At 39.5% G+C, this 12,595-nt stretch overlaps 1 protein-coding gene and 1 non-coding gene across 2 annotated transcripts in view; both read left to right on the top strand.

The window, feature by feature from the left end:
• Ttc7 (tetratricopeptide repeat domain 7) overlaps positions 1 to 12,595 on the top strand; it is a 486,033-nt gene that overhangs the window by 131,211 nt on the left and 342,227 nt on the right. The window lies entirely within an intron of this gene.
• Positions 10,768 to 10,886, top strand: LOC145411993 (5S ribosomal RNA). Its single transcript, XR_013899505.1, has one exon. It is a non-coding gene; the product is annotated as a 5S ribosomal RNA (ribosomal RNA).

Raw genomic sequence — 12,595 nt, 5'->3', positions numbered from 1 at the left:
TGAAAATAAACAACAGGGAATCATCCTGATGACGAAAAGTCCCGATGGCGAATTGTCTTGTTATTGTTGTGATGGCGAATTGACTTGATGGCGAAATATCCCGAAACATTTATATAGACGTAACATGAAGATTATTTGTATAATTCCAAAGTATGTCGATCGTTCACTTAAGGTAATTAGGCATTTATATAAATGCCAATGTCTTGTATGTAGCCTTATGCTAAGATGAAGGATCGATCATAAATCAGCTGATTCACGTTTCAATATATTATTATTTTTCATTTAATGCCCATGATTTGATGCCTTATTTTACATTTACTATATAAACAATAAACCACCATCACTTTTATAACTTACATAATTAAAAAACTAGTGTACTTGCTAAATAAACTGATACGTAAATAAATGATGGGGAATTGTCCTGACGGCGAATTGTCCCTACTCGGCCTCACAATCACAGGAACTCACAGCCCTCACTCATCAATTTCAAAACTGCCTGGCTGGGCAGGGCTAGCTAATGAGGCTGGACCGGTGGACAAGTGTGTGTGGTCTAATGCCGATAGTGTGAGGACGTTTTTGTTGCGTTTGCACATTCGCTGTTCACTGAGCCGCGGATGATCCATCGTTGTTGCAAATCGTTCCCATTGTATAGTGGGCATAGGATACTAAAATTTTGACACTGTATAAGCAAAATATCATACAAAGAGGCATTGTATAATGAGGGTTTACTGTATATATATATATATATATATATATATATATATATATATATATATATATATATACACACATATATTTTATATATATATATATATATATATATATATATATATATATGTGCGTGTGGATGGTGAACTAAGTGAATTTTTCTCTTTGAAAGTTGGTTTGAAACAGGGATGTGTCATGTCTTCATGGTTGTTCAATCTGTACATGGATGGGGTAATAAAAGAGGTACAAGGTAGGGTAGTGGATGTTGGAGTGGCCCTGGTGAGAGAGGATAGTGTTTGGAAACTCCCTGTACTGTTGTTTGCAGTTGATACTGTGTTGTTGAGTGAAGACGAAGGGGAGCTGCAAGGCTTGGTGGATGAGTTTGAGAGAGTGTGTAAGAAATGGAACCTAAAGGTGAATGTAGGGAAGAGTAAAGTGATGGTCTTTGAGAGAGGTGAAGTCAGTGAATGTACAGTGAGGTTGGATGGTGAGGAATTGGAAAATGTGAGTACGTTTAAGTATTTGGGTAGTGTGATGAGTAAGGATGGAGGTTTGGAGGGTGAAGTGCTTGAAAGGGTACAGCAGGGAAGAAAGGTTGCTGGTTCCTTGAAAGCAGTGATAAGAAACAGGGAAGTGAGCATGGAAGTAAAAAAGTTACTACATGATAGTATTGTGATACCAACTCTAACGTACGGAAGTGAAGCTTGGACATTGTTGGAAGGACACAAGTCAAGAGTGAGAGCAGTGGAAATGGGTTATTTAAGAGGAGCCTGTGGAGTCACGTGGAGAGACAGGCTGACAAATGAGGATATAAAGGAGCGTTGTGGTGTGGATGTGGATGTGATAGGAAGCGTTGTGAGGAACACACTGAGGTGGTTTGGCCATGTGGAGAGGATGGAGGGTGAAAGACTGACGAAGAGAGTGTATGTGAGTGAGGTGGAGGGTGGAAGAGGGAGGGGGAGACCGAGGATGAGATGGAGGGATGGGGTGGAGAGGTATATGAGAGAGGGGGGTGTGAGTTGGGAGCAGGGGAGTGAAATGGCGGGGGACAGGGCGACTTGGAGGCGATTTGTTTGTGGCCACCCCAATCGGGATTGAGGCGTCTGGCAATAGATAGATAGATATATATATATATATATATATATATATATATATATATATATACAGTAAAATCTCAAATTTCTACAGTTTAGAATTCGATGATTCAAATTTAGATGCATTTTCGAGTGGTCTGCCTACCTCACTTTTCGATGCAAAGTTGCGAATTTTGATGCTGTCACGGGCTTCATAAGCAGAAACAGTCAAAGATCATCACCTTCTTCAGGCCAGTTACTAAAGTGTAGCAAGATAACTATCCAAGAGGGTGAGGAGGAAGATGTTGATACTGCAGATGTCCAGTTACTCAAGGATGATTTTCATTTTGAGGAATCTGGGTTGGATTCCTCCACAGAGGAGGCTACTTCAACTAAGTGGTCCACCCCTGCCACACACCACCAACACCAGCCAGCCAAGTGATAAGATTCCATAACCTAATGTTAGTACTGTACTGTACAGTGTGCTGTAACTATCTACCTATCTATCTATAGCCCGACGCCCTAATCCCACAAAGGGTGGCCACCTAATCCCGCTGTGACAGGGTACTGACAAACTGTAACAAATTTTGCTGTATTCTACACTACAGTACAGTATGGCAATACAGTGCAGAACTACAGTTACTTAACCACATTTATAGTTCATAAAGTTTACAGGGAGTATGGGCAAAAAATCATGATTTTACGTAGTGAAGTTGGGAGGCCCTGGACCCAAATTGATTTTTCCCATAAGAAGTTCAGCTTAAATTTCGATGTTTTGAATTTGGATGCGGTTTTTTGGTACATATGTCCATCGAAATTTGAGATTTTACTGTATATTGTTATGTCTTCATCCCACACTGCCACAGGCTCCAACAGCAGTAGTGCAGTACAGGAATGACATTGCCCAGTGAGTTGTTCTTCCTACTGTCAGCCTGTAGATGTGCGATACACAAGATCAGCTGAGGCGAAAATAAACATTGGCTCCTGAAAGTTCACTGTCTTTATTTTCCAAATAATTCCACTTAATGCTTTCCACTTCACTGTTCTCACAAGCACTAGAGCTATACACCCTTTACTAATTGCAGTTACACTTAATGCCTGACAACACTTCACAGTTAGTACAGCTAATGCTTGCCAACAGTTCACTGTAATTACAAGTTCTGATGATATACAAACTTCAATAAACACTTCACCGTTTGCCAGTTTCCACAAGTACTAAAAATATACAGTCTTCACTAACACTGCACTGACTCTGCACTGAACCAAAACTGACTGCACTTCACTCAAACTGATCCGACACCTGACTAAGCTTGTTCTAGTCTCTTATCCATCCTTATATACAATTGCATTGTTCTAGAAAGACCTACTTCTCAAACATTCTCGGACATGCTGGTCTTGTACTTGCCCCTGACAACAGTTACCAACTAGGAGACATCAGAACATGCTAGAGTTTTCCTACATTATATAACACCCTAAATTATTTACCATACGAACTTAAATTACATAATTTAACAAGCAGTCAATTAAATAAAACTTTATAAAGAAAAAGAGCACAAAAATTAATGCATAACTTATGAAACAACTAAGCTCACAAACAGCAGGCAAACTGGCAACTTTGACTTGTACCGATATGGGAACTACTGTATATGAAACGCCGAGAAACTTCTCGAGCACCTAACTGGCAAATCTTGCTTCTTAACAATATATATATACAAACACATATACAGTATATAGATATGTGTATATATATATATATATATATATATATATAATATATATATATATATATATATATATATATATATATATATATATATAATATATATATATATATATATATACTGTACACACACACACACACACACACACACACACACACAATAGGTACCCATAGTACACAAGTTCATAGTAGGTGATCCTCATTGTACTCAAGGACCTATTGTTTCTGAATTTTAGTGTATATTTAAATAGTGACGTGAATTGAACTCGTAATAGGTGAGACGGCAGCAAAGAGTGGCCCAAATCTGGGGTTACCCCGAGCACTCAACATTGCCATCCCAAGAAGCAACAGCGGTTGCCTACACTGTCAGTTGCGAGTGGAGGAAGTGATGACTTCACTGGACAGAACCTTCCGCTACTACACAGACAGGCGCAATCAGGAGGTTAACAGAAGGAAGCAAACCTTCATCACCCATCACCTGTGGCCTCAAGACTATGAGGAATCACTCCCTTCAACATCAGAAGAGCCATTTCCTGGGGAGGATCAAGAGGATGATGCAATGTCTGAGGTGTCAGAAATAGACTTTGAAGGGTTTATGAATGAAGTGAGTGCATTAGCTAGTGAAAGTGTCGAAAGTGCTGATGACGAGAGTGGTGAGGAATGTGGTGTTATGGGTGGTGCAGGAGGTGCATGTTAGGTGCCTCACCTTGTCTTGGCAGTGTTGCCAAATGGAAATTCTATCAGTCTGCCAGATTGGTCTTAAAAGTGGTAAAAATCTGCCAGATTAGGGGAAATCAGTTGCAAAAACTGCCAGACAGGAGATAAAAAAATGCTAGATATAGAGTAAAAAAAAAAAAAACTCCCTGCCAATTGGTTTCAAAACCTCTAGATTAGCATGAAAACCACTAAGTTGGCAACACTGTGCCTCAGATCCCTTTCTTACCTCCATCAAGCCTATTGTCCTCTTGAGTTAAGGTGAGCAGCCATATTCTTGTTGGTTTAGTTAAGCCATATCCTTGTTGATTTAGTAAAGCCATTATCTTGTAGGTTTACGTTATCTTAGGTAATATGTCTTAGATGGTGTCCCTGTACAGTACAATACTTCAGTCTGAAAGGAGTCTCAAGGGTTGCCAATGAAGGGGGGTGCCGCCCATATGTAACTTTTCCCATAAGTTTATGTATTCACAGTAAATGAATTCCTAGTAAGCAACCTCCTCTGCTGCCCATAAACTCGCATATTGTAGGTACCTACTGTACAGCATATATATATATATATATATATATATATATATATATACCTGTATATATATATATATATATATATATATATATATAGTGTATGTATATACAGTAATCCCTTAATTCACGCTAGGGTTATGTTCCCAGACCCTTCGCATATGTGGTAAATTCGCGTATACATTCTGCCCATGTGTGCATGTAATTACGCGTGTGTATTGAGTGTATTACATCTGAGTAATACTGTTTATGCACTATATACACCTTATAAACTAGCATACTGTTTATGCACTATATACACCTTATAAACTAGCATAAAGTATGAAAAACAACAAAAATGTAAGAAATTTAACACTTACTGAAAAATGACAAGCATAGGTGTAGGTGGAGACACTTTAGCACAGTCTGGTGCACTAGCCATCACTGCCTCCCGTATGCTTCATTCTGCCTTCTTTATTGTACAAACAGTTGACTCATTCACCCCAAACGTACGGTTCCGAGACAATTCCCCATAAAGTCAATTCACTGTCAAAACATGGACAATTCCCCGTCAGGACAATTCGCACCCTGGACGATTCCCCATCATTCTATAAATATACTTATTATTGATTAATAGTTTAATAACTAATTTTCAGGGGGATTTTATAACTCATATAAGTAAAAAACTAGTGTACTGTACTTGCTAAATAAATTTGTAAGTAAATAAATGACAGGGAATTGTCCTGATGGCGAATTGTTGCCAACATTCCTTCCCTAAGTTTGTCCAGCACTTTAACTTTCTCTGTCAGCGACATCACTTTATGAGCCCGCTTTGGTGTGTTACCACATGCATCACTAGCACCACGTTTAGGCCCCATGTTGACGAACAAGGCAAGCAATCACTGGAAGGCACAAAAATAAGCCACAAATAACGATTCGCCAGTCAGGAACGGTTCGACCGTCGGATTCAAACTGACTGTGTGGTGCGTGGTAGACTGACCTCCCACACACACACACACACACACACACACTGGCAGCAGGTAGGCATTTTTATGTTTTATTTATTTCTCTCATATATTAAAATTATTTATTTGAATACTATAATTTTATGTTTTAATTATTGTACAAAAAATTTGTGGATAACCGAAATCGCGTGAAAAAAGTTTGCGTGAAATAAAGAATTACAGCAAACTCACCCCTAACGTGAGGGTTTCGTTCCAACCATGGCGCGTTTGGAGTGAAACCACTTAAGTTTTAACTGCTCCTTATTTTGCTCCCTAGACCCCCTATATGTGGTGTTTTGCTGTTATCTGTCATTGGTAATCAATATGAAGCACTTTAAGTGGTTAGAAGGTTTATTTAAAGCTATAACTTACAAATACAGAACTGCACAGCAAAACTTCAACACACAAATACCTAAACACAAGGCAACATTCCGATGCCGAGTGGTTTCGGGACAATTCGTCGTCAAGTCAATTCGCCATCACAACAATAACAAGACAATTCGCCGTCATTAATGAAGACAGCTGTGGGTGATGCTAAAATATAATTCAAAGGCGAAATAAGTATATTTATAGAATGACGGGGAATCATTCAGGGTGCGAATTTCCCTGATGGGAAATCGTCCATGTTTTGACGGGGAATTGTCTGACGGCGAATTGACCTGACGGAGAATTGTCTCGGAACCCGCCGATCATGGGTAATCATATAAATCAGGTTAACTGGTTACAAGGCTTTAGTTAACGCTTTATTTAAGTCCTTTAACTTATATACCAGAAGAGTAAATATTCATCTTACAAATACAGTATCATGGAAAATCAGTGCAGCAAATCTTTAATGAACAAATATGTTGGGACTCCATATTATAATTACAAATCATAATAGATAGATAGATAAATAGATAGAGAGACAGATAGAAGCAGGGAGTCAGATGATGAGAAGGTATTGTGTCTGCGAGAATCGAGCAATGCTAAACATGCTTACACACTCTTAACTCAAGGAGTGCTTGATAGGCACACGACAGCACCTAGTGACCATACACACACATACACACATACTCACACACAGGCTTCTAGAACTTTCCATCACAGGGAACACACATGATACATCTTCTGTTTCACTAGAATTTAGGAAAGAGAGCTCAGAAGGAGGTTAGCCACAGAACAGGCAGGAGCAGAAGGAGACAAGCCATACAAGAGGCAGGTCGAGGGAGAAGGGCTTGGCAGATAGAGAGAGAGACAGAGAGATAGCTAGCGGGACTGGACTCTATACTCCGCTCTGTGTGAGAGACTTGTTAATATTTCCAAGACAAATAAAAATAGTCCCATACTATTCTTTACCTCTCCAAGATAGAAAAACCGCTCGTCCACAAGTCTAATATATATATATAACTCAACCACAAAGGAACCACAAAGTCTTTTATGACATTTGGTGACTACTGTGCGGTATTTACACCAGCCATGTCTACTTTATCCACCATCAATCACTACGCCATTCTCAATCATACACACAAACATTTCCACCCACTGCCTGATATGAACTTAAACATGAGCACAAGTATTAAGCTGACTTCACCTAAGTTTGAAACTATGCAGCTGATCAATGAAACAATGAAGCCCTGGGAAGATTTGAGTTTGAGTATGTTCAACCCATATTATGTGTATAGCCCAGCACCTACTGTCTTTATAATCATCTGCGTTGTAGTTGCAGTACTGCTGTTCGCAATGCACAGAATGCATGCAAGAATTGCTAATTTGGAGTCATTATTTAGTGGGGGGAGAGTTAACATCACAGTTAACCACCCTGAATGAAGTGTATATATTTTGTATATAGTATTAATTATATATATAAAAAAAAAAAATACAAAGAAGAATGACCCATATATGGCAGACCAGTACCATTATCTTTAAATGAAATATTAATAACTCTTACCATAATCTTAATTTTAAACTATTTTTTTTATTCTTGCATGTATGCATTTCACTATAATAACCCAAGTACATACTGTATTACAGTTAAATAATTTACTTTAATGCATTTCTTCAAATATGTATACAACTTGTTTAAAATGTAATATTACTGAATAATCACTATTTACTATGAATATAATATGTATACAATGTTCATACAATTATGTTACTTTTACAATATTATATATTTCACTTAATTAGCTTATAAGTTCATTATAATGTATATATAATATATATTAATATGTTATGACTATTAACTGTCGATGGTACGCCATTTTCGCGCGGCCGAGCAGTATGTTGGGACTCCATATTATAATTACAAATCATAATAGATAGATAGATAAATACATAGAGAGACAGATAGAAGCAGGGAGTCAGATGATGAGAAGGTATTGTGTCTGCGAGAATCGAGCAATGCTAAACATGCTTACACACTCTTAACTCAAGGAGTGCTTGATAGGCACACGACAGCGCCTAGTGACCATACACACACATACACACATACTCACACACAGGCTTCTAGAACTTTCCATCACAGGGAACACACGTGATACATCTTCTGTTTCACCAGAATTTAGGAAAGAGAGCTCAGAAGGAGGTTAGCCACAGAACAGGCAGGGGCAGAAGGAGACAAGCCATACAAGAGGCAGGTCGAGGGAGAAGGGCTTGGCAGATAGAGAGAGAGACAGAGAGATAGCTAGCGGGACTGGACTTTATACTCCGCTCTGTGTGAGAGACTTGTTAATATTTCCAAGACAAATAAAAATAGTCCCATACTATTCTTTACCTCTCCAAGATATAAAAGCCGCTTGTCCACAAGTCTAATATATATATATATATAACTCAACCACAAAGGAACCACAAAGTCTTTTATGACAAATAAAAAAAAGGCAATATTGCGACGCCTATCAAGTAAACTGGTTATAAGACTTTATTTCTTGGTTTAACATTATTTAATAGTACTTTAACTTGTACATAAACTTACCAGAACAGTAATGTAAATATTTAACTTACAAATACAGTACTGTGGAAAAGCAGGACACGATCATCTGATCAAAACAAATCATGCGTGGTGCTGCGCTAATGTTCGAGGATTTGACCTTTCAAAGGCCACCTCTCTTGCGTAAGTTTATAGTTTTCGTAATGTTTTTTAAATCTTTCTTATGTTGATTTATACGTATCCCAGCACTAACCACGTATAACTGCAAGCGCGTTCGGCGAGAACGTGTTCGGGGCAATTTTACTGTATTGGACAGTCATTACTCGTTTTACAATGGGGTTACGTCAGGTCATACCTTATCGTATACCGATTTTATCGTGAATTGGGAGATGAAACCCATTATAAAGGGGGTTACGTCAACTCAACATCCCAAAGTCACCTAACCAAGACTGAACCATAAATGACAACCCACCTTCATTCCTTCATGTGTTGGTCCAAGTCGTCTCCAAATTGTCCCCCCCGAGGTTGAAGGACAGCCCGTGCTTACAGGCATTAGTGGTCAGCCTCTGAGTCAGACAGGAACAGGTTAGGGGGAGGGGAATCCAGCCCATACCTGCACCAACCTTAGCACTGGGACCCATACCTGCACCATAGCACTGGGGCCTACACTGGCACTTACCTTACCACTGGGCACACAAATCCACAGTACTGTAGTTCGATGTTTGGCTGAGAGGTGACGATAACGGGGGCACATGAACAAGTTGAAAAGACAAGGCTTTGAAGGGGTGGAGGGACCTGAACCATAACAATGCCTGCACACTGGGGCCGCCATCTTGCCTGAGACAAGCGACGATCACCTTGTGTTTTGCCTGGTACTTTCCGATTGCAAAGTTGTTATAGCATGAAATTTATTGTTAATCGAATTTTGGGGTGGAACTTTCTATTATCGTTGTAGCGAATTATCATAAACGGAATCATCCTGAAACGAGTAATGACTGTATATATATATATATATATATATATATATAAATATATATATACAGTAGGCTCGCCCAGTGCACGTCATCACAGTGCGCGAATCGCATTGTGCGCGAGTGACCAAAATTCATAACTGAAAACCTTAAATGCACGAGTTTACCCCATAAAATACGAGGTAGAGGCAAGAAGTGGCTTAAAAACGCCATTTTCCATCAGCACGCAACCCCCCCACACACACACACAACGCGCCAATAGTGACCTAGAGGCTCATGTGGAAGGTGCTCAAGAGGAGTCTACAATAAGATATCGCCAATAACAGCTTCAATAATAATGTTTTTGGCAATAACAGTAAGTAAGAATAGATACCCAGTTTCTATAATAATGATGTTTATTTCGTGAATACCAAGTTATCATACTGCCAATACGTCCATAACAAGATGAGGAATGAAACAAACAAGCAAGAAGAGATCATGGAAATTGCCGAAAATGTGGGCAGTAGCGAGGAGGAGAGGGAGGATCCTCCCCTCACCACCTCCCCTGACTCGCCTACCGCCTTCCTCCACTGCCCCACCTGACTCACCAGCCGCCTCCCTCTCCACCTTCACAGCCCCACCTGACTCACCTGCTTCACCTGACATACCTGCAACCCCCACCATAATGACTGTTGCCGCATTCTGGAAGAAATGTAACATTCAACTGGCCGTAAATTTCTTCGTCAAAGCCTGGAATAATACAACATTGGCAACCGTTAAACAAGCGTGGTGGGGCCAGGGTGGTGGCGGGGGCACTGTAAGTGCGTTGCCGCGCCTCAGAACTCTTGTTGTTTAAATCCATCAGGCCTGTTGTCTACTGTTGTTAAGGTGACTGCCCATATTTTTGTTATTGCAGCTATATATGTAGTACAATGTCTGAAAATTTGACCTTTTTTATGTCTCTAAGGGCCAAAAAATGTCCATGTAAGAGGGGGTACCGCCCATGTGTAATTATTCCCATAAGATTATGTATTCCCAGTACGCGAATTCCCAGTGCGCTAGGTCTTGGACTGACCAATCTCTTGCGCACTGTGCGAGCCGTATATATATATATATATGTGTGTATATGTATATATATATATATATGTATATATATATATATATATATATATATATATATGCATATGTATTTGCCAACGGCCATACCACGTTGAGTACACCGCTTCCCATCCGATCAGCGAGGTTAAGCAACGTTGGGTCTGGTTAGTACTTGGATGGGTGACCGCCTGGGAACACCAGATGCTGTTGGCATCCTACGTGTCAAGTGGGGTTGGTGGAGGATTAGTGCACCTCCCTGTAAAACAATTAACTCTAAGCCCTTGGCCACCCCGTTTGGGATACATGGCGTCTGGCAATGAATGAATGAAAATGAATATATACAGGTCTCCCTCACTATTCGATTGGGTTACGTTCCTGAAAACTAGATCGAATAGTGAACGATCGAATAACGAACTTAAGGTTTAATAGGATTTAATTTAATGCGGACCGCTACATTAATATTTACCAATAAAGAGATGGAGAACACTTTTCCACGTCACCCAAGGAGGTAGTGTAATAGACGCGTTATTTTTTTTTATACAGTGGTTTCCCCAGGAGGCCTATATCCACTGGAAAGATCAGAAAAATCAAAATCACAAACGCGCTAGGCTAAGTCCTGCACTTAACGTACCTTTCATGGCTGCGGTACACTCTCAACTCAGAGACTCTTTAGTCTTCATTAAATCACTGGAAGAAAACTTGCTCCTCATCGTCAGCAGTGGCAGGGCTTGATGAATCCTGGATGTCAGTGATGGATGATGACACAGTGGCAGAAGTGGATGGAAGAAATGCGGCATCAGAGCTTAGCCTAGACGGGACAAGGTGGGAATGAGCGCGAGAATGAGCGGGCTTGGGTATGATCGCTCAGCCAGAAAAACAAGCGCGTGATGCGATGTGTTTGTTTACGATGCGTACATTTACTTTTATTTAAGCGATCGGATAATCGAGCGTTCTCAATCGATTAATGAGGGATTGGTATCAATAAATATCGATCGTATAAGCGAAATATCGAATAGTGAGGAATCGAATAGTGAGGGAGACCTGTATATATATATATATATATATATGTATGTATATACAGTATATATATATATATATATATCTATGGCAAGAATGAATTAAAAAGGTGTCACCAGAATGATGATGATGATGGTGGTGGTAAATTGTCGAATTTAAATTGATTATGATGGTAAACATCAATGAAGATGAATCATGTTGGACTTAAATTGACAATGATGATGATGATGAGTTACAGTGGACTTAGTAGTAAAAAATAGTGTAAAAAAGAAAAGAAAAAAAAGAAAAGAAAAGAAAAAGAGAGATATGCTATATTGTCATTGGCGAGTAAACCATTGTTGTTTGACCCACAACTTCTCCATCTTTTGGAGGCGATGCAGTCACCATATTGTACTCATTATGGGACACTACACTTTCAACATTTAAAAACGTATAAAAATGCTGTCACTCCCAAGAACGTCTGTTAAACCCTTAGGCTGTGGCATGCTTCTCAGATGGGATGTCCGATCTGTGAGAGATACAGGAAAAGTTGATTGTACACATTATTCAGTTAAGAAGTTGCATAGAAATACTTAACGTTAAACAAATATATAGCTATTGAGTGACAGGTCCCTGTGTGTCAACAAGTGGGTTGGTGGAGGGTTAGTGCCCCTCCCCGTAAAACAGGTAACTCAAAGTCAAGTGGCCACCCCTTACAGGATTATGGCGTCTGGCAATAGATAGATAGATATATATCTATATCTATATCTATCTGTCTGTCTATCTATCTATCTATCTGTATATGCACATACAATAATTCCTCATTTATCCAGATATAATAGAGCCACAGGCATGTCTGGGTAATGGCAATGTCCGGATAATGAACATTATTCCCCCACCATACCCAGACCAAACCTACTGTATAC

Source organism: Coenobita brevimanus, chromosome 91 (genome assembly GCF_032717465.1).
Source record: "Coenobita brevimanus isolate Jiangsu-jjx chromosome 91, ASM3271746v2, whole genome shotgun sequence".
Taxonomy (NCBI): Eukaryota; Metazoa; Arthropoda; class Malacostraca; order Decapoda; family Coenobitidae; genus Coenobita; species Coenobita brevimanus.
The sequence above is the reverse complement of the archived record's forward strand: the minus strand, read 5'-3'. Positions and strand labels throughout refer to the sequence as shown.